This window comes from Macrobrachium rosenbergii, chromosome 54 (genome assembly GCF_040412425.1).
Source record: "Macrobrachium rosenbergii isolate ZJJX-2024 chromosome 54, ASM4041242v1, whole genome shotgun sequence".
Lineage (NCBI taxonomy): Eukaryota > Metazoa > Arthropoda > Malacostraca > Decapoda > Palaemonidae > Macrobrachium > Macrobrachium rosenbergii.
Genome location: NC_089794.1, coordinates 26,013,140 through 26,038,242, shown reverse-complemented (window position 1 = coordinate 26,038,242; position 25,103 = coordinate 26,013,140). Strand labels below are relative to the sequence as shown.

The following is a 25,103-nucleotide window of genomic DNA, read 5'->3' as shown; positions in this document are numbered from 1 at the left end:
TATTATCATCATCATCATGGCCCTCATCTTAATTATAAACATTAGTTCCGTGAAAAATGTTGAAATCATATCCAAACCTTTGTCGCATATTATTACCGAATATAATCATCAAAATTACAACTGGAATAATTTGAATTACTGACTGATCAGTTGTTACACCACTGCCAAAGCCAAAACTGACAATGACTAATTGATTATACTCTGCTTCTATTTGTTTTCACTGCCATACCACGTTGAAAGCACCGCTTCAGCGAAGTTAAGCAACGTTGGGTCTGGTCAGTACTTGGAGGGGTGACCGCTTGGGAACACCAGATGCTGTTGGCGTCTGACTTTGCTGGTCCGCTGGCGTTGTCGCTAGTGTCGTGACATGCCGCTCAGATGTTGCGAGTTCGCGCCTCCCCCAGGGCGATGAAAAAATAACTGGTTCTGTATATTGATCAGTTACTGCCACACTGTGGGTCTGCGGTGGAAGGGTGAAACCAACATTCTTTGGAAGCTTGAATTTCAAGTCAATGGCTCCTTTGGTGTGCTTGTTCCATGTGAATAGATTTCATCTACCGAAATAATAATAATAATAATAATAATAATAATAATAATAATAATAATAATAATAATAATATGCCCAGTGCATTACGTGGACGTTTGGTCAACAAATTATAATGATAACAGCATTAAGAACTGTATTGATAATTTATATATATGACAAAATACATAATACATTCATGTGATAATTTTGTTAATTTTGTCGATAAATACAATAGTTAATTTACATTTTGAATTCATGTATATAAAAATCCCATAATTTAACAATGTTTTCTACCTGCAAGAATTAGAAAAAAATTATTCGCGTAATATATAAATGATTTTATATCTAAGCTAGATTAGAATAATAGGAAAAACATTCCCGTGATTTACATAAAAATAAACAATCCTGAGGCTCAATCTGAATCAAAGTAAACAAGTAAAAAATGCGCCGAATTTTGTTCGGTACAATCAAGTTTTCTGTACAGCACTACAGCGTATAATTAGAGGCCACCGAAGATTGATGTATCTGTCGGTGGTCTCGGTATAATGCTGTGTGAGACGCAGCCTATAAAACTTTAATCACGGCCCGGTGGTGGCATGTCTTACATCGCTGCAAGACGCGCTATTATGGCTAACTTTAATCTTCAATAAGATAAAAACTACTGGGGATAGAGGGTTGCATTTTGGTATGTTTGATGATTGGAGGGTGGATGATCAACTTGCCAATTTGCAGCCCTCTAGCCGCAGTAGTTTTTAAGATCTGAGGGCGGACAGAAAAAGTGCTGACAGAAAAAAGTGCGGACGAACAGACAAAGCTGGCACAATAGTTTTCCTTCACAGAAAACGAAAAAAGGATGGTCCAAAGTAGGATTGTAATTTAAATTTAGCAAATTTTAGTTAAGCAGTTAATCACTTGACATACTTTGAAGGATTTGTATAGGGCAGTAGATGTCAATGAGGGCTTTTGAGAAACATTTTATTCAAGCTTCATCTTAATAATCTTTAATTTCGTCTTGTTTATCGTGTGTTAAAGTAATTGCCCTACAAGTCTGGGACACGTAACCAATCAAGAACGAGAGAGAGAGAGAGAGAGAGAGAGAGAGAGAGAGAGAGAGAGAGAGAGAGAGAGAGAGAGAGAGAGAGAGAGAGAGAGAGAGAGTTTGTTTTGATAAGTGAAATTAATGGAAAAAGTTGGCCACAGATAAAACAAACGAGGCAAGTTCCAGGTTTTAGAAGCCGAAGATTGATTCGTGCTGAACTTTTGCGAGAAGTTTTGAGAAAAGAAAAAAATGATTTATACCAAATAATCGGAAGCCATTACCCAGACTTTTTCCTGTTTAGCTTTCTGAAAAGAAAACTATTGTCCCGGCTTTGTCTGTCCGTCCGCACTTTTTCTGTCCGCACTCAGATCTTAAAAACTACTGAGGCTAGGGGGCTGCAATTGGTATGTCGATCATCCGCCCTCCAATCATCAAGCCTACCAAGTTGCAGCCCTCTAGCCTCAACAGTTTTTTTTATTTTATTTAAGGTTAAATTTAGCCTTAATCGTGCATCTGTCAACGATATATGACAGGCCACCACCGGTCCGTGGTTAAAGTTTCATTGGCTGCGGCTCATACAGCATTATACCTAGACCACCGACAGATAAATCTGTTCTCGTTGGTCTTGATTAAACGATGTACAGAAAACACGATTGCGCCGAAGAAACATAGGAGCATTTTTTACTTTTTTTTTTTTATTAGAAAGGGAACTGTAGCATTTGGTGGTTCTAAGACAGACAGGCAGACTAACAGATAGACAGACAGACGCGAAAACAGAAAAATGATTTTAATTAAGGAACAGCGGGGAGAGTTAGAGTTAGATTAACGAGCAGGATTTTCGACCATTTTTCAAATTCGGTAAAAGTAGATTGTAAAATGCAATTGCGAAATTACTTATAATTGTCGTTATGGATTAAAGGGATGTGTGCACTAGTTTTATATATATATATATATATATATATATATATATATATTTATATATATATATATATATATATATACATATATATATATACATTTATATATATATAAATATATGTATATATATGTGTATATATATACTTATTTATTATTTATATATGTATATATATATATATATACATATACATACACATATATATAGTATATATATATATATATATATATATATATATATATATATATATATATATATATATATATATTATTTATATATGTATATATATATACAGAATATATATATATATATATATATATATATATATATATATATATATATATATATATATATATATATATATATGCATATAAAATATTTGCTGATTGACGATATTCTTCTTCATTCAACGGTCCATTTGTTGCTGGCAAAACGTCATCATAACCTTCAAAAATGAAATTAAGTATTCTGACGAATAAAAATGTGTTACAAAAACCATCCATCCCAAACATGATGAAAATATGGGCCACTATTTTTTTCCCCTTGAGCTAAAGTAGCAGCTCATTATATCACTAATTACCAGAATTTTCTTGGGCTCTCGTTAAAACAAAGTTAGGTCTCCCAGGTTAAGTCGCTATTAGATAATGACATCGCTCGCCACTTTTTTTCTGATGTGACATAATCTAAAATTGGTGATTAATTTTTTCATGATGATTTTTTTTAGGAATTTCTTTTATGTAATTAAGTTGAGCCGATTGAAGGGTCTTTCTGAGGTAATTATATACAAACTATATACAAATATATATGTATATATATATATATATATATAAATATACTTTTTCGTAAAATAGATAATACGTAAAGGTTGTTTTAGATCAAATTGCTTTGTATCAAATTAGCATCGAAAACTATATAGGAAAATATATATATATACGCACACACTAACACACATACACACACACATGTATATATATATATATATATATATATATATATATATATATATATATATATATATATATATATATATATATATATATATATATATATATATATAGCGAACGAACGAAAGGGCAAATGTATTTTGAGGACCCAGTAACTCCGAAGCCTCACGTGCGATTGAGGTTATTGGCTGATAATGGAAACTTTCGCAATTACAGGATGCAATCAACGCAACTGAATGCAGAAGAAGCTTCTTTCCGATTTAGGGAAGAAGAGAGAGAGAGAGAGAGAGAGAGAGAGAGAGAGAGAGAGAGAGAGAGAGAGATTAAATTAAGGCAATTATCTTTCTCTTTCTAGAAATCTTGTATAGCACGCACATCCATTTTTGATAGATGTAAGAGCCAAAGTATCACATGCAATTTCACGCAAATGAAGCTAATAGCTTACTTCCCCCATGAAACGACGGTGGGGTGGGGTGGAGGTTCGGCAATTTCAAGGGGCGGAAGCCCAAGGGAAAAATAGAAAATTATCTAATTATATTCGTTATTCTCTTAACAAGAGTCGCTATGAAGAAGTGTCAAGTATCTCACTAATTCATTCTCAAAAGAATAAAAACAACCCCTTCTCTTTCTCTCTTTTTTTATTTCCCTTTAAATCTGGGAGGGAATTTTGCTCATAAATGCAAGGGGGGCGTGGAGGGAGGGACCAACTTTTATAGAGGGGGCGTGGTAATAAAAAGTTTAAGAACCACTGATCCATAAGATCAACAGACACGCGCACTCAATTTTGCCTGAAAGCGTCTCATCCTCGCTCAATCTACCACGAAGTCAGACAGAGAGACAGACATACAGACAGACAGCATCAGCTGTCGGAGCCCAAGCAAGAGAGCCGGGATTAGGAAGGTATTGTAACCAAGTTTGGTTCACCTCGCATTGTGCCCGATGCTGATACGACGTCTGCCTGCTTGCTTCTGAATGGCTGGGGGATTGCGACGACCTCCTCGTGTGAACGCGGTCGCATGAATGCTTTGCATTTGAGGGGATGAGAGCGAAGTGTCCGGGAGATTTCTTTCTGTCGCATTCGGCGGCGAGATTCGTGTCGTACCGGATTGTGGTTTCTGTGGGTCTCTGTTTCTCTTTGTTCATTTGTTAATTTATTTTTCTCTTTTCTGATTGCTGATCTCTTCTTCCCGTGTTTCCTATTAGCTTCTGTGACTTCTTTCAAATGAACGCCATATTCTTTGGAAGTTGCGATTTCAAGTCAGTGGTCCCTGTAGGATTGCTCCGTATGAATAGGGTTCATAATAATAATAATAATAATAATAATAATAATAAATAATAATAATAATAATAATAATAATAGCATAAAACTATTCTTCGTTATTTTTTATCTTTCATTCTGCTGGTTATTGTCCCGATTTTTATACTCACTATTATTATTATTATTATTATTATTATTATTATTATTATTATTATTATTATTATTATTATTATTATTATTAGTGGTAGTAGTAGTAGTAGTATTAGTAGTGTTAGTAGAAGGAAAAGGCGAATCGAACAGATACCCGAAAGCTCTCTGTAGAGATTTATTTTTACATATATGTACCCATACATAATTGTGGATTTGTGTCTTCATTATTATTATTATTATTATTATTATTATTATTATTATTATTATTATTATTATTATTATTATTATTATTATTATTATTATTATTATTTTGGTCTATCACAATCATCCTATTCGACTGGGTGGTTTTTATAGTGTGGGGTTCCGGGTTGCATCCTGCCTCCTTAGGAGTCCATCACTTTTCTCACTACGTGGGCTGTTTCTCGTAGCACACTTCTCTGCATGAGTCCTCGAGCTACTTCGGCATCTAGTTTTTCCAGATTCCTTTTCAGGGATCTTGGGATCGTGCCTAGTGTTCCTATGATTATGGGTACATTTTCCACTGACATATTTCATATCACTCTTATTTCGATTTGCAGGTCTTGATACTTATCAATTTATTATTATTATTATTATTATTATTATTATTATTATTATTATTATTATTATTATTATTATTATTATTATTATTATTATTCTTCGACCTCACTGAGTATAATCCATTTGTACGCTCTCATTCCCTTTAAACATCAAGATGCATTTTAAATTCATAAGCAGAAATTTTCCCTTCATTAGCAGCGAGGCTGCGATGTGAATTTAATTAAAAGCTTCCTGCCTGAAAAATATCTTAGCTTTTTGGGAACTGCCGTAAAAGGAAGCTAATAAACATGAGGTATCCATTTTCATGCCTGAATTATTCGCCATACTGTTTACCGAGAGACTGTCTCTTTAAAATAAAAATCGTTATTCGTGGTATTAAAATACATCTGTTTTTGTTGAGGACGGGAATGGAAACATCAAGCTTGGATCATGAATTTTATTTTTTACTTTCTAGTTCACTTTTAGTTGTTTGTAAAAGACACCTACTGAGATGGCTATTTGTCTGTCCGTCCTCACTTTTTCTGTCCGCCCTCAGATCTTAGAAACCACTGAGGCTAGAGGGCTGCAAATTGGTATGTTGATCATCCACCCTCCAGTCATCAAACATACCAAATTTCAGCCCTCTAGCCTCAGAAGGTTTTATTTCGTTTAAGGTTAAAGTTAGCCATAATCGTGCTTCTAGCAACGATATAGGATAGGATACCACCGGCCCGTGGTTAAAGTTTCATGGGACGCTGCTCATACAGCACTATACCGAGACCACCGAAAGATAGATCTATTTTCGGTGGCCTTGATTATACGCTGTAGCTGCTGTACATAAAATTCGACTGCGCCGAAGAAACTTCGGCGCATTTTTTACTACACGAGAACATAGATTTGAACAGTACTCAAGAACAATTCATTTGACCCTTACTTTATATTTATCATGTATCTGGAAAATAATTACTCTTTATGACGAGACTCGGTTTCAGGAAGTTTGGAAAAGACTTCTAATGAATGTCATTGATTTTGAAATATAAATTTAGTACCGATGAATCTAATACGTTTTAATAACGTATATTCCCAAGGGTTGAAAATTAATCATTTACTGCCTTCGTGCACAATTTTTTGAAGCTCGCTACTTCGTCAGCAATAGGTATGAGAAAGTTCATATAAGACTGTATGTATTTTGAACAGGGGCGCAGCGGAAGTTTTTTGAAATTCCATTTTGAAAGCAGATTCTGTCATAAAATTCTTGTTCAGCATCGCAGCCCTGAAACAACAAATAAACACCTTCTCTCTCTCTCTCTCTCTCTCTCTCTCTCTCTCTCTCTCTCTCTCTCTCTTCTTAAACACCACGCATTTTCCTGAGAACCTCTTTGTAGTAGACTTTTATTTGAACTGTGAAATACGTGAGTTTCTCTTGTTATCGTCCCCTTAACCATTGGTTCTTAACCTTTTTAGAACATGTATGAGTAAAATTCAGATTTGAAATAGAAAAAAAAGAGGGTGTTTCTCTTCTTTGGGAATATTTTGGGATAGCCTATGACAATGCTCTGTTAAGAAATAACGTATATAAGTAGAGAATCTTGAATTTTCTTCCCCTTGACAGGTTGAGAACCACTGCTCTAAACTGCTTGTTTGTGCAATGCAATTGGTTTCAGGTTGAATAATTTGACACAGAAAAGACTTCTAATGGAATGTCATTGGTTTTGAAATATAAATTGAGGATGTAACAATATTTATCAAAAAGAGGAATTTTTAATAACGACTTAGAAGAGGAAAAGGCTATAATTAACCAGGTATGTAAAAAAAGGTTCAGACTCGCATTATCTATGGACTTTTTAAAAAATTCATCCAATTCATTTTTATCTTGCCATTTGGTAGAGAAAAGCAAATGTTTTAAGAGGCTCGTTCTAAGGGATTAATAAAAGTATAATTTTTTGTTGCATGATGGAAAATCTCTTCTTTCCAAAGTGATGAAATATTTTGCAAGATTATCTTCAGAGAACGGTATTGCATACGTTAGATCATTCAGAAATTTACTAAGACTTTTTTTGATAATTGCATGTTAGAGAGAGAGAGAGAGAGAGAGAGAGAGAGAGAGAGAGAGAGAGAGTTTCAATAGACATATTTGATATTTTCATAAGCCTTTCTGTCACACGCTTGAGAGAAGCCTTTCTGTCACTAGCCATGCTCCATAAGCGAAAGTATCTCTATACACTTTCGGCTGTTCAGTCAATCGTATTCGCTTTGTATACCAGCAGTAGAGGAAACTCTTTGAGCGAACTGACAATAAAAGAAAAGGTGATAAAAAAAAGTTTAATATCACCATCCTTCGCTTTGACGCGAGAACAAATTGTGCCCCAGAAAGAATTTCAGCTTTATGCTCTGTTATTCCACCGCTCTAACAGAGCTTTTAGTTTTCTGCAAAAGAAAACCATTTTGCCGGCTCCGTCTGTCCGTCCGCACTTTATTCTGTCCGCCCTCAGATCTTAAAAACCACTGAGGCTAGAGGGATGCAAATTGGTTTGTCGATCATCCACCCTCCAACCATCAAACATACCAAATTCCAGCCCTCTAGCCTCAGTAGTTTTTAAAATATTATTTAAGGTTAAAGTAAGCCGTAATTGTGCTTCTGACAAAGTTAAATATATATATATATATATATATATATATATATATATATATATATATATATATATATATATATATATATATTTATATATGTATAACTTTGTCTTTTATATACATACATACATACATGTATATACATGTATATATATATATATATATACTATATATACACATATCTTTATCTTTTTCATCTTTTCATTTTGAAAGAAAGGTTCTTCTTTTGACAGCCGATTGAACGACAACCACCAAGCTCAGTATTCCCCGTTGATAAGAATTTTATTTTTCTGTCTCAGGATCTATATTTGTTCCAAATATTCTCCTGGGAAAATATGGTACAAATTTTTCATTTTCCTTTTTTCCTTCCATGAAAGAAAGTCTCTACTTTCTAGCTTTGACTAAAAACCAACACAGGAGGAGCAATTATACCATCTGATAGCTCCTGCGAAACTTTGGCCGTGAGTAATTGATGCCTGGCGCTCTTGTAGATCAAAGTACCCCGTGGGCAATGGTCCTTTTTGCGAACATGTTTGATTTTCGACAAAACGGAAGTTTTGATGAATGATCAACATGTAAGGACTTTGAAAGGAGAAGTTGGTAAAAGAGGAGTTGTGTGGGAACGGCAATCTGCTTTGTTGTGTGTGTGTGTGTGTGTTTATTTTACAATAACAGTGTTTCCTAAATCTATTGAGCTTTAGGCTTTACCAGTAATATTCTGATATGATTTTTCTTTGAGCGTTAGCAAAATTAAAATAAAAATTACGTAACAAAAATCCATCAACCAATTTGAAGTATACACCAGATCATCTAAAACAAAAATATAAAATTAAATGAGGCATATAAAGGATATCGCATAATACATAAAAAAAACCTACCAGAAAATACAAAACTCACCTAAAAATCGGGAAAAAGTACAATTTTACTTAAAACCCATTTTGGACAAATGCAACTTACAAGGGAAATGGTTAAACAAAAAAATGCAAAATGCTCGCAAAACACGTCAGCAAATATAAAAAAATTATGCACAAAACCAATCAGAAAAAATACAAAATAAAAAATACAAAACAAATATACAAAAACACATTAAAACCAAACCAGTAATGATACAAAACACAGCGACAACGAACCAGTATTCAAACAACTAGAAAACTGGGCATGGCTAATCATCATTTGGCATGAAATTGTCATGAAGATCTGCTGTTCTAATTTGCATATGGATGAGATGAAAACGAACTTAGGAATTTACAGCTGGATTCTGGGTAATCTGCTTCAGCCACTGCGTTCTGGATGTATTTCCAAGGATATTTGTCTTCGCTGGATAAAATTCCTTGATTCTAACGACTTCATTAATGAACGACTCAGCTTCCAGTGGTAATGAATGAAGCCATGTAATCAGGACAAAGGAAAGGAAGATTTAATAGACAAATTGAGAATATAAGGAATGGAAAATACTAAAAAACAATCAGACAATTTAAACAACTTTAAATAATTCGTTCTTCATTAAATATACCTCGAACACCTTGCAAGGAAGTTATAGTTTTAGATGGAAATGCTAAAGAAATCAGCTTTTACAAAATTCCCGGAGGCTAGTTACTTCATTACTGAACGACTCAGCTCACAGTGGTAATGAATGAAGTCCCGTAATCAGGACAAAGGCGAGAACGATTTTTAAATAAGAGAGAAAGCATGTAATGGAGAATATGAAAGTACCACCAGCCATTTTTTTAATAGCTGAAATAGTTCGTTTCTCATTGAATATATTTTCAACACCTTTCAAGGCAACAATAATGGTAGATGGAAATGCCAAAGAAATCAGCTTTTACAAAATTCCCTGAGGCTAATTACTTCATTAATGAGTGACTTAGCTTTTTGTGGTGATGAATGAAGCCTGTTATCAGGAGAGGAGAGAAAAATTTAATAAAAATGGAGAAAGCATGAAATGGAGAATATGAAAGTACCGTCAGCCCATTTTTTAACTTAGAGGTAATTTGTTTCTCACTGAATATATATTTTGAACACCTTGCAAGTGGATCATGGAAATGCTAAATAGATCTGCTTCTTGCAAGGAAAATGTGCTATTTTTGGACTAACCTCTCTAAAATACTTGGTTTGAAATGGAACGAGTTTGTAAAAGAGAATTCAGGAAGAGAGGAAATAAAAATGAAACTCTGGGATTAGCATTCTTTGTCAAGGATGGAAGATGCAAAAATAAAATGCAGGTATTCATTAGCCCTTCGTATAAACGAAATGAGAAATGATTTTTCGGACGACTGGAATGAGAAATCATTTTATCTCTTTTATTATTAAACCGCAATTAGGAGTTTCCTGTTTTCTGTTCCATTCACGAGGAAACAGAAATATCTAATTTTTTGCATATGGTCTGAAGAGAAATTTGAAAGCCAGTAATCTCTCCCTCTCTCTCTCTCTCTCTCTCTCTCTCTCTCTCTCTCTCTCTCTCTCTTTCTCACAACACAGACACACATATCCTCGCAATACATACACACACACACACACACAAAAGCACACACACACACATACAATCAAGCACACTTCACGTCTCTCAAATCTGTTTCTATCTATCTATTGCTTTCTGATGCCGACCAGTAGCACTAAACGGAATAAAAAAAAAAAGTACTCTCAGTAAGCGTGGGGAAAAAACACCAAATCCTTTGAACTTTAATTAAACATGACAAGGTGAAAAAAAAACAATGTTCCCCTACAACTGTATTTAAACTGGCTCTGAGCAAACAGGAACAAATATTTATTTAGAGTTAACGACGCAATGGCGCCACTCTTCAAATCTGGCTCTCTCTTGACACTCGCCATGTGGCAAACATCAAGAGTCTGAAATTGGATTTTAAATTTGCTGCCGCGCCACGCCTCGAGGCTACAGAGAGAGAGAGAGAGAGAGAGAGAGAGAGAGAGAGAGAGAGAGAGAGAGAGAGAGAGAGACTGAGTTTCCATTTGTTATAGAATCTCTTTGTTAAATATTTAGATATAATAAGAAACATATTTTTATCTCTGCGAAAGATATCATTGAAGAGAGAGAGAGAGAGAGAGAGAGAGAGAGAGAGAGAGAGAGAGAGAGAGAGAGAGAGAGAGAGAGAGAGAGAGAGAGTTTCCTCTTGTTACAGAAAAATCTCTTAGTTAAATATCTAAAAGTATGACAAAAAAATTGACTGTGAGAGATATCGAGAGAGAGAGAGAGAGAGAGAGAGAGAGAGAGAGAGAGAGAGAGAGAGAGAGAGAGAGAGAGAATTACTTGACAGAAGACAAGGTGCTTAGGAACTGGGGAACATTTATATAGAAGTTTTTCGTGTTATTGATATAGAAATTAGGATTTAGGTCATCTATTAATATCAAAGAAAGTTATATATTTTTTTGTACGACTTTATTTTCGTATAATTGTTTTGATGTTTACGCAGAAAAAACTACAAAAGTCAACGAGTCTTAATAACAGGACGCAACTTTCTGTATAGGAAGTTCTAGGAATATAATTTTGGAGTTCTAGGACTATAACTTTGGAGTTCTATGACTATAACTTTGGGGCTATAGGACTATAACTTTGGAGCTATAGGACTATAACTTTGGAGTTACAGGACTATAACTTTGGAATTATAGGACTATAACTTTGGAGCTACAGGACTATAACTGTGGAGCTATAGGACTATAACTTTGGAGTTATAGGACCATAACTTGGAGTTATAGGACGATAATTTTGGAGTTATAGGACTTTAACTTTGGAGTTATAGAACTATAACTTTGGAGTTATAGGACTATAGCTTTGGAGTCATAGGACTATAACTTTGGAGTTATTGGACTTTAACCTTGGAGTTACAGGACTATAACTTTGGGGTTATGGGACTATAACTTTGGAATTATAGGAATTTGACTTTGGAGTTACAGGACTATAAGTTTGGAGTTATAGGACTTTAACCTTGGAGCTATAGGCACTATAACTTTGGAGTTATAGGACTATAACTTTAGAGCTATAGGACTATAACTCTGGAGCTTTTAGGACTATAACTTTGGAGTTATAGGACTATAACTTTGGAGTTATAGGACTATAACTTTGGAGCTATAGGATTATAACTTTGGAGTTATAGGACTACAACTTTGGAGCAACAGGACTATAACTTTGGAGCTATAGGACTATAACTTTGGAGTTATAGGACTATAACTTTGGAGCTATAGGACTATAACTTTGGAGTTATAGGACTATAACTTTGGAGTTATAGGACTATAACTTTGGAGTTACAGGACTATAACTCTGGAGTTATAAAACTATTACTTTGGAGTTATAGAACTATAGCTTTGTAATGATAGGGCTATAACTCTGGAGTTGGGGCTTACTTTGGAGTTCTGTTTAGCTTTCTAATAATTCTACATGAACTTCCCCTGTCTGCTCTCTCTAATTCTCTCTCTCTCTCTCTCTCTCTCTCTGTCTGTCTGTCTGGCTCTCTCTCTCTCGTCAGAAGCTCATGTGCTTAATTAGTGCGTACTACTCTTATTGCTGTTTCAGATGTTAATGTCTGTAATCCGTATTTCAATATATTAATTCATAATTCTGAATTATTATTTGATTAGGTGATTAATTCTTTCATTCTTTGGCCAATATTATTTATGTACATTTTCGTGAAAATCTAAATGTATTTATCTATTATTTAATCAGTTTTCAGTTAATAATAATAATAATAATAATAATAATAATAATAATAATAATAATAATAATAATAATATGGAGAAACAAATAATAATAATAATAATGGAGAAACAAATCCACATTATGTATGGGCAATACCGGTATATAATAATAATAATAATAATAATAATAATAATAATAATAATAATAATAATAATAATAATAATAAATGACTATCATACAAATATTCCTAGTCTAATCACTTAACTAATCATAGAATACAACACTGTCAAAAGGAAAATCAAATGCACAACAAAATTCGTTCTGGATCAACTTAAAAAAAATTCCGGTAAAAGAACCGAACCCTGACAGGTGTTTGTCTCACCTGTTAATGGAATTAAGGGGTCTCTTGAGCGTCGATTGGATGAAGAACTTATCTGATTCAATTATGCATTGAACTGCCATGAGAGAACGAAGTTACGAACAGAGAAATGGATATAAAAGAAATACCGCTTCTTTATTGCTTGTCGGCTTTCTTTTAAGCATGTTTAGCTGAATAATTTTAGTCAACTCTCTCTCGTTCTCTCTCTCTCTCTCTCTCTCTCTCTCTCTCTCTCTCTCTCTCTCTCTCTCTCAACACGGTCTTTATCTGGATGGGTGACCAACAAGTAATAGAAGCTATCCCTATCGGTAATTAAGCCACATAGATTAAATTGAGAAGGGAGTAGGGCCAGCAACTTCATCCCTAAAAGGGACTTGCATTCTACCGGAAGGGTAACACTTTTTTCTTTATCGCCCCTCAAAGAGACAGAGGCTTGCTGTGGCATATATATATATATATATATATATATATATATATATATATATATATATATATATATATATACACACACACATATATATATACATATATACACACATATATATATATATATATATATATATATATATATATATATATATATATATATTATATATATGTATATATATATTATATATATATATATATATATTATATATATATATATATATATATAATATATATATATATATATGTTATAATAGTATTCATTTCATGCATAAACTACTACCCATTTCTTGAAATTAAACTTCACTTTTGCAGCTGGCTAACAGAGGGCAGTCCTGTAACCAACAGCCCTAGTTAAAACGTCAATCGTCCTTGTTTTGTTTATAATAAGTGCACTTCGGAGGCAAGTGAAAGGGGAGTAAGTGTGCTTCTAACATTGTTAGTGTAACAAGTGCCCCTGGATTTACCTCTGGATTCAACAAGTAAGAATAACATCATACGGTAAGTCTGTTATAATTGCTCCATGTCGGTGTATTTCGATCAAATTTTATTTTATTGCTATCGTTAGTTATAAGTGGTTTTGGTTATTGGTATTTGTGATTGACTGAGAATTGTTGTTGGACGATTAGTGGGTTTTTAAATTGTTCCTGTGCTGTTTGTGGTCACGTGACATATTGTGGGGATATCGTGTACTTTACTACATTGATTTGAAATGATCGTTGTTTAGATAGAAATTTTTATCTGTTTTTTACCTGTCATTGAATTTTGTAATACTCGAATCTTGTTACGTGAAGGGAAGAATAGTATTTCAACAGTATCATATTTTATTGTTATTGTTAGCTATAGGTGGTGTTGGTTATTGGCAATTATGACTGATTGAGAATTACTATTGGACGGTTGGTGCCTTTGTAAATTGGTCCTGTACTGTTTGTGGTCACGTGACAGATTGTGGGGATACCGTGTACTTTACCATGTTGATTCGAAAATTATTGGTATTGTGATAGAGATTATCTTATTTTTTCCTGTCACTGAAGTTTGTAATACTCGAATCTAGTTACGTTAAGGGAGGAATGGTTCAAGTTTTAAATAGTAAGTGGGATATTATAATTACTGAACCACTCAAACCCAGTAGTATTTTCCCGTCAGGGCAGTGTATAAACAAGGTTCCTGACTAATAGAATTTATACCGTAAAATCTGACAACTTTTATTTTGCTGCGATCCTGTGAGAAACCAACCATTGTTAGGTTATGCACATTAAAACCTTGATAGATAGGGATATAGACAGATTAATAGAGAGATAGAGAGAACTAGCAGCTGAAAGTATTTTCAGGTAAAACACAGATTGACACAGTATTTCGTGCTTAAATTAATTTGCATTACATACATTGAGACACAAATGCAGCGAGAATTTTAGGTATATATATATATATATATATGTATATATATATATATATATATATATATACAATATATATATATATTTATATATATGTATATATATATTTATATATATGTGTATATATATATATATATATATATATATATATATATATATATATATATATATATATATATATAAAATAAAAATATAAAAAGTGTATATAACTGTGTAGCCTTGTGCTCTATAGAAACTCGAACCGCTTTGACCGATCTAGACGAAATTTTTGCACGCGGCCCTCATTTGACCCCCAGAAGGGTTTTTTCGAAGGATTCAAACCCGTACCCATTCCCCCTTCCCTTTGTAACTTATGTGGTAAATAAACTCTACGGGTTTATCACATATATCATTTCATGCACTCAAGAAATATATTTTCTAAAATGCTTTTCTTTCCTGTGATTAATAGTTCTGTATCAAGGCTTGTGTTTAGGTTTAACAGGGGATGTGTTTAGGTTAAACAGGGTTTGTGCTTAGGTTTAACAGGGAGTGTGTTTAGGTTTGGTGGGGGTGTGTGTTTAGCTTTAGCAGGGGGCGTGTGTTTAGGTTTAGTTGGAGATGCATTTAGGTTTAGTGAGGGGTGTGTTTAGGTTTAATATAGGGTGTTTGTTTGGGTTTAGTGGGGGTGCATTTAGCTTTAGTGGGTGGTGTGTGTTTAGGTTAGGTGGGGGCCAGGTGTTTAGTTTTAGTGGACAATGTGTTTAGTTTCAGTGATGGGTGTGTTTTGGTTTAGTGGGGAAGTGTGTTTAGGTTTAGTGGAAGTGTATTTTGGCTTAGTGGGGGTGTGTTTAGGTTTACTGGGGTGTGTGTTTAGGTTTAGTGGGGAGTGGGTGTTTCAGTTTAGCTGTCAGTCAGAGTTTTCCCGTGGAACGCCGAGTTAGTCAGCTACTGTATATTATATCTAAAGTCCCGTAAGCTCCACTGACGATTCAATTTAATGGAAAATATCATAAGCCTTACCTTCTCAACGAAAGTGCATCTGACGTTCCATCCGATAACTGATTTGAGTTCATTACCAGAGACTCAAAGTAGTTCCAGTTCTGTGACTTTTGCCGACTTGGAATATCGAAAGACCTTTTAATGAAAGAAAGATTTCATTGCCGTGAGACTGAACGAATGTGGAGCAGCAACATCAATTTGCTTTTTTGCGAGTTAATGATAGCGTGGGTTTGACTAACCTTGACATATTTCCTACCTATCTTTTCCAAAATGATTTTTATTTTATGATTTGGTAATGTGGACGGACCTCTTATTTCAGAAATGTATGGTGAAATAAAATCGTGGTAATTCAGACTGATCCTGTCATTGAATTCTTTTAGAATTTTGTAGGGAATAAAACTATAAAAAGATGATTCTATACAATCAGATATCGTTGTACCCAACAATAGTATTTTTTTTTTTGTCGCCAGTCAAGCGAGAATGGAACCGCTCTTGTTTTGGAAATTAAAAATCGGACGCCCGGTGGCAGTTGTCATTTCATCAAAGAGTCCAGTAGCCATAGTTTTCATTTACAGCTCGGGTTTTGGGGAAATTCTTTATGGTTAACTTAAAAAAAATATGTAAAACCTTGACAGATGTAAAAATACGTGGAGTCTTGATAGGTAAAAAAAAAAAAAATCTTGATAAATAAAAAAAGTACGCAAAACTCCATACACAAAATATACATAAAATTTTGATAAATAAAAAAAATACGTAAAACTTTATAGAAAATGTACGTAAAATTTTGGTATATAAAAAAATACGTGATATCTTGATAAATAAAAAATACGTTAAATCTTGATAAAAAAAAAATACGTAAAACCTTTATTGAAAAAAATACGTGGACTCTTGATAAATATAAAAATACGTATATTCTTGATAAAAAAAACGTGAAATCATGATAAATAAAAAAATACGTTACATCTTCATAAATAAAAATCCGTAAAATCTCGATAAATTAGTTAGAAACTTAAAGTCTAATATATGAATTCTGTTCCTTTTAATAATAAGTATGGGGGGGGGGCGGCGGTTGGCCTTAACAATCGTCTGTGTTTAGGTGATTCAAAGAATCGTATTTAGTTGTTATCACCGTCGAACAACGTGAATGATTCTCAGTCTGTCTGTCTGTCTGAAATGATTAACGATAATCTGCATGTCTGTAATTATGATCAGAGCCAAATTCGATTTGCCTGGATCCAATATATAAAATCAAAATCAGTGATTCTCTATAGTTCTGCTTCCTTTTGAATTTATCATTCATTTACTTTTATTTGGAAATGCGTTTTAAGAATTTTAACTATTTTTTTTTTTATTTTTACATCCGTAAGGAAGAGAAGATAAAAATAAAATTAGGAAGAAACAGGATGAAACATGGAGTTTATCAGTATTTGAACATCCTTTTTCAAATCGCGTCCAGCCAGAATTTCTAGATTCTAGATATACTCATGTTATCATTACTCGAACATCCTTCTTTCAAATGGTATCCAGCCAGAATTTCTAGATTCTAGACATACGCATGTTATTATTCGAACATCCTTTTTGAATCGTATCCAGCCAGAATTTCTAGATTCTAGATATACACATGCTATCATTATTCGAACATCCTTTTTGAATTGCATCCAGCCAGAATTTCTAGATTCTAGATACAAGCATGTTATTATTACTCAAACATCCTTTTTCTAATCGCATCTAGCCAGAATTTCTAGATACACGCGTGTTATCATTACTCGAACATCCCTTTTTCAAATTGCATTCAGCCAGAATTTCTAGATTCTAGATATACGCATGTTATCATTGCTCGAACATCCCTTTTTCAAATTGCATCCAACCAGAATTTCTAGATTCTAGGTATATGCATGTTATTATTCGAACATCCTTTTTCAAATTTCATCCAGCCAGAATTTCTAGAGTCTAGATACACGGTTATTATCATTACTTGAACATCCTTTTTCAAATCGCATCCAGCCAGAATTTATAGATTCTAGATATACGCTTATTATCATTACTCGAACATACTCGAACATCCTTTTTGAAATTGCATCTAGCCAGAATTTCTAGATTCTACGTAGATATGCACATGTTATCATTACTCGAACATCCTTTGTCAAATCGTATCCAACCAGAATTTCTAGATTCTACGTAGATATGCACATGTTATCATTACTCGAACGTCCTTTTTTCAAATCGTATCCAGCCAGAATTTCAAATTATCATGACTCGAACATCCTTTTTTCAAATCGTATCCAGCCAGAATTTCGAATAATCCCTGAGAGTGTGTCGCAGCGTTCCACCAACTCATACATCAGTGGTGAAATGGATGAGATGTTCATTATCTTACAACGAAATCGTTCACAGAAAGCTTTGTTTTGGGTCCATCTATTACACTGCCACTCTTACTGTTAGTCATCTCGACTTCCTTGTCAGTTAGGTAATTCAGCCTCTCTTGTAGGCTTGTCATTCATCCCGTATAGGCCGCTCGTTCGTTATTTACTCGACAGTGAATAGGTCTTCCCCTGTCATGTTATGTCCTGGAACGTAATTAGTTACTTTAACTAACTAGCAGCTTCCAACATTCAACATTCATTTCTTGAATTTCTGTTTCGTAATAATATCCTTTAGATTATGACATATGCCTTAATAAAATGACACTTGTTAAGATTAGAATATCTTGCTCATGTCTTACTGGTTTGTGAAGAGAGAGAGAGAGAGAGAGAGAGAGAGAGAGAGAGAGAGAGAGAGAGAGTACAGTAACCGGAGAAACAAGATTAATTAACCAGTTACTGAGAGCATTTGTTAGGGGCCTGTTAAACGCAAAATATTACCGATTTCCGGTAATCTCTCTTGGATTATTGTATGTAACCATTCCTGACCTTAATACGAAGTTGCCAAATGTTGCCAAATTATGTAATGATTTTCTTCCAATATGCAAAGATCAAGAGAGAAAACTATGTTAGCAATGCTTTAACATTCACCCTTACACTACTTAATTCAGGATGAACGCGTAGTATGGAAAACATCAGCACTAATCAATTCATGTATATCATCTATATTGAACTCATAAAAACATATTTTACACAATCTAATAAAATGATTTAATTTCCAACGAACTGCAAAATGTCTTTACCGTCAGCCCCGAAAGGGTTGTTTATATAAAACTTGCAATCGTTTGAGAGTCCCGTATTTTTTTCAAAATACTTCTGAGCCAAATTTCCTCCATGCAATGTGACGAAAAAATGACCGCTGGCCATTTTGTATGATTGTGAGGTTACGCCTGGCGCGCGCGCGCACACACACACACACACACACACACACACACACACACACACACACACACAAATCCAGACTCCGATTATTGGCAAACTGCGATGATAGAAGAAAATTCCTGCCAATATCTGCTTTTCAGAGTTCCCGGAAAAAAGTTTCGTATTGACAACTTTCCTCCAAAGTTATCTTTTATCTTGGCTCTCTTGTTGCTGAGAGAGAGAGAGAGAGAGAGAGAGAGAGAGAGAGAGAGAGAGAGAGAGAGAGATTTTGTAACTAAAGTAGCATTTTTCCCCATTTCACTTTCAAGAGTCGGTTCATCCAAATAAACGTTGAAACTCACGCGCGGTGCACTGTAGGCATTACTTAAGGTTCTTTGCAGCGTCCCTTCGCCCCTGGCTGCTACCCCTTCGATTCCTTTTACTGTACCTCCATTCATATTCTCTCTCTTCCATCTTACCTTCCACCCTCTTCTAACAATTATTTCATAATGCAACTGCGAGTTTTCCTCCTATTATACCATTATACCCTTGTAACCTTTCTCTCAATTTTCCTTTCAACCCTGAGTAACCTCATAGTCCCCAGCGCTTGTCCTTCGACCTAAATTGTATATTCTATTCTGTTCCAAATAAACTTTCAAACATTACAAGACAACAGAAGCTTATTTTAAACTATAAATCTTTTGGGCACCAAAAGCTTTGCTTCCCTCCAAGGGAAAATATTTCCTCGAAGGTATTACACATTTTGTGAAAAATATACAGCAATAGAAAGAAGAAAGAGGATTGAGCGATTATTTGTAAATCTCTTTTCAATGCCTTGCTTCTAAAGACACCAAAATAGACAGAGAGAGAGAGAGAGAGAGAGAGAGAGAGAGAGAGAGAGAGAGAGAGAGAGAGAGAGAGAGAGAGAGAGAGAAATCTCTTTTCAATGCCTTGTTCTAAAAACACCAATATATATATAATATATATATATATATATATATATATATATATATATATATATATATATATATATATATATATATATATATAAGAGAGAGAGAGAGAGAGAGAGAGAGAGAGAGAGAGAGAGAGAGAGAGAGAGAGAGAGAGAGAGAGAGAGAGAGAGAGAGAGAGAGAGAGAGAATTTCATAAAACTCAAGGCTATAAAGTTGGAAAATCAAATCACTGTCAAATATTAAGTAAATCTTGAAACAAAAAAATGTTCATTCATATTAAAACCAGAGAGAGAGAGAGAGAGAGAGAGAGAGAGAGAGAGAGAGAGAGAGAGAGAGAGAGAGAGAGAGAGAGAGGAGACTTTGTCTCTGAAGTAGAGATTTGTCATTACCCAGGAATCTCACCAGTATTTTCAGACTGCCTTCTTTTCAATACTAAGAATTATATGACCTCGGTAAATAAAACTCTCAACGTTTTTTGAGGATTTTGAGGTTTTATAGGATGTCTCCGAAACTGACAGATAATTTTTATTTTTTTTTTTTACCAAAATTCTCCCATGATTTTCACTTTGAGCGAGAGGTGTTAATTCTACAGTGTTACTAATATTATCAAGTCAGTATATTATATTTATACGTTATATATAATACACACATATATATACAGGTATATATGCATACAGTATATACATACATACATATGTGTATGTATGTATATATATGTGTGTATATATATACATATATGCATTCGAACTATATACATACATATGTATATACACATACGCACACACACACACTCGCGCACACACACGGACGACCCCACACATGAAACACCGCGTATATTTCATCACTGAGAAAGGTGGGCGTCAGCTTCAAAGGCGCACTAGAATCCCCCCAGGGGAAAAGGCAGAACTCGGAGGTTCTTGCTGGGGAAGAGGCTCCAATTTGCCAATGATGAAAACTACGAGGCAAAAGAATCTCATTTTGAAAAGAATTTCTCGAGACTTTAAACTTGACCCGATTTTATTTTTTCTTTACAGTTCTCAAAATGCTTGTGTTCCTGGCATTTCTGTGCAATATATCAGATTTTATGTATATATATGTATATATATATATATATATATATATATATATATATATATGTGCAATATATATATGTATGATTTTATGTATATATATATATATATGTATGTATATATATATATATATATATATATATATATATATATATATATATATATATATATATATATATATATATATATATATATATTATATTATATATATATAATCTGATATATTACTGATATAGAAATACCAAAAACACACACACACACACACACACATTATATATATATATATATATATATATATATATATATATATATATATATATATATATATATATATATATATATATATAGTGTGTGTGTGTGAGAGAGAGAGAGAGAGATAAGCTTTAGAGAGAGAGATTTTAAGAGATAATATATTATATATGTATATATATATATAGAGAGAGAGAGAGAGAGAGAGAGAGAGAGAGAGAGAGAGAGAGAGAGAGAGAGAGTGTGTGTTTGTGTGTGTATAAGCTTTAACTCCATGATTTTAATCCATAATTGTTCATAATACCAGTTACTATCCAGAAGAGAGAGAGAGAGAGAGAGAGAGAGAGAGAGAGAGAGAGAGAGTAAGAGAGAGAGAGAGAGAGAGATGAGAATTTCTTCTTTAAAATCACAGAGAGAGAGAGAGAGAGAGAGAGAGAGAGAGAGAGAGAGAGAGAGAGAGAGAATTGAATTATACGCAGTGCTATATAGTTGTAAAATTAAATCATTATCAAATCTTAACAAAATCCTAATGTGCATTATATATATGTGCATCTTAATCTCAAAAAATTCTGGAGAAGAAACTATCATTCTTCAAAAAAAACGAAAATATTTAATTGCTTTTGCATATCATATATTACCTCCGATTTATTTTGATTCCTAGATAATATAACAAGGTATTAATAGCTTTCATGTTAAGAAGAGAAAATCAATGTTAAAGAACAGGTATCTGAGATCAGCTAGATTATTATTATTATTATTATTATTATTATTATTATTATTATTATTATTATTATTATTATTATTATTATTCAGAAGATGAACCCTATTCATATGGAACAAGCTGACCAAGGTGGCATTGACTTGAAAATCAAGCTTCCAGAGAATATTAAGGTGATCATTCGAAAGAAGTAACAGAAGGTAATGAGACATACAGAAAGAGGAGTTCAGCTTTTTAGAAAATCGAGACCAAAAGATAAAAGATGAATGCCTTTGTTAAGCCATTCATTTTATGCTAAAACCAAAAACAAAATAAATACAACAAATCTTCGATATTTAAACCTTCCAATGTTCCCCTCGAGATTCAGTGGGTCGTAAACTTCCCTTGCAAACAGAGGTGTTTCCGGCGAGCGTGTTTTGGTGCAAAGCGATATATGAGATTTTGCAACATGGGCGAATTCCCATTGTCTTACCATAAGATTTCCCCTCTAAATCCTATTCTTCTTCTCACGCAGGTATTCCGGAACTTGGTGATAATAGATAGAAATGAGCTGAACATACAAAAGACCCTTAAAAGGGAAGATGGATGGCAGTATTTGGAATAAGATATGGCTTATGTGTTTTATACTTAATGGGTAGATTTCTTGAAACAATTAGACAGTAATGACGGGGTTTTGGGTGATGTGTGATTGATTATGGTTAATGATATCCTCGAATGATTTATGAGGTATCAAGAGATGAACACTAAAAACTTCTCGGTTTATGTGTAAAAATTCGGCTATGTAGGCTATATGTTTATACATCAATATATGTAAATTATATATATATGAACATATATATGTATGTATGTATGTATGTATGTATGTATGTATGTATGTATGTATGTATGTATATATGTATATATGTATATATGTATATATATATATATATATATATATATATATATATATATATATATATATATATATATATATGTGTGTGTGTGTGTGTGTGTGTTGTGTGTATGTATATATATATATATGTTCATATATATACAGTATATATAATCATATATATATACATATATATATATATATATATATATATAAACATATATATATATATATATATATATATATATATATATATATATATATATATATATATATATATATATATATATATATATATATATATATATATATATATATATATATATATATATAATGCACAAATCATATATATAAAAATGCATTAAGATTCCCATTCATCAATAACAGACATCACAGCACTGTCAAGAAACACAAAGCCCTTCCTGCAAATCCCAAACCCATTTCCCGATGAATGCTTCATTTCTCCGAACAACACCTGCTCTTTGGAAACCTGCTGACGTCTCATTTCCCAAGGTGTATTGTATTTGTTATGCTTTCAATGGAATCCATCAAGATTTTATTCTCACGAGAGTATTAAACGTCACGTAGATAGACAGTCAACAGGCGGATTGACAGACAAGCAAAGTATTCTGGCCTAAATTGGAAGACTGCAGTGTCTGCAGAAAATACAAAACTGAGAAAAATGGTAGATACTGCAGTTTTCCCTTGCCTTAATACTGATTTTGCAGATATTGCAAATGGGACCCACTAAATACTTTTGGAAATCATTGAAGAATCATTCTGAAACTGCAGTAACTTGTGTATATTGTGTTTCACAAGCTCAGTAAGTGGCGTATCTCAATTTCGAAAGTTTTGCAGATACTGCAGTTTTCCATTTTAGGACATTATTGTATATCACATACTCTGAAAGTTTCCCATTCTGTTTCTTCTTACTTTCCGCAACCCTCTCCTAACAATTGTTTCATAGAGCAAATGGGAAAGGTTTTCCTCCTGTTACGCCTTTCATACCTTTTTACTCTCATTTTCCCTTTCAGCGCTGAATGACCTCGTCATAGCACCCAGCGCTTGACCTTTGGCATAAACTCTAGATTCTATTCTAGTCTACACGACGATTAAGTATGGTTAGAAATGGAGTGTCATTCCCTTAGAGTTTTTCATAAGGTTTTCATGATTATATTCCTGTTCCTATCCCTTTTTAAGGTGGCATACCTTCATTCGTCATTAAACCACATGATAACAACCTAGTTAAGGCACATAGTTATAGTTAATGAGGCAATTAACGAGATTACGTCTGATTGCACGAGGCGGCATGTGTCATTTCAACCGGGTTAATTAAGGAACACGGACTAACGGTGGGATTCATATCAACTGTTACAATTCCGTTAATTTATAAATTACATTTCCTCTTCATAAAACTAAAGAAAAAAGAAAGAGCGATAGACCTTTTTATATCTCATAAGAAAATTATATTTATACGACTAAGGAAAAACCAGAATTAGGAAGAGAATTCCAAAGTTTTGCGGTAGGGAACGAGAGAAAGAAGTCCATGATCCGTATATATCCGAATTGATTCATTGCTGGTAAAACATTAATTTTGATAAATGTGTGCAGAGTAAATACCGGCCTTAACTTTAAATAAAATATGAAGTTGGGGCTTTTAGTTTTCTGTAAAAGAGAACTATTGTGCCGGCTTTGTCTGTGCGTCCGCACTTTATTCTGTCCGCACTTTTTCTATCCGCACTTTTTCTGTCCGCACTTTTTCTGTCCGCCCTCAGATCTGAAAAACTACTGAGGCTAGAAGGATGCAAACTGGCATGTTGATCACCCACCCTCCAATCATCAAACATACCAAATTGCAGCCCTCTAGCCTCAGTATTTTTTGTTTGATTTAAGAATAGGCCACCACCGGGCCGTGGTTAAAGTTTCATGGGCCGCTGCTCATACAGCATTATACCGAGACCACCGAAAGATAGATCTATATTCGGTGGCCTTGATTATACTCTGTAGCGGCTGTACAGAAAACTCGGTTGCGCCGAAGAAACTTCGGAGCATTTTTTACTTGTTTGTGCTGATATAGGAGATGGAAATTCATGTCCAGATCAGTAGTG

The 25,103-nt window shown here is 33.7% G+C and overlaps 1 pseudogene; it reads left to right on the top strand.

Annotated features, from left to right (window-relative positions):
- Nucleotides 1–215: 215 nt before the first annotated feature.
- Nucleotides 216–324, top strand: LOC136835098 (5S ribosomal RNA; annotated as a pseudogene).
- Nucleotides 325–25,103: the final 24,779 nt, after the last annotated feature.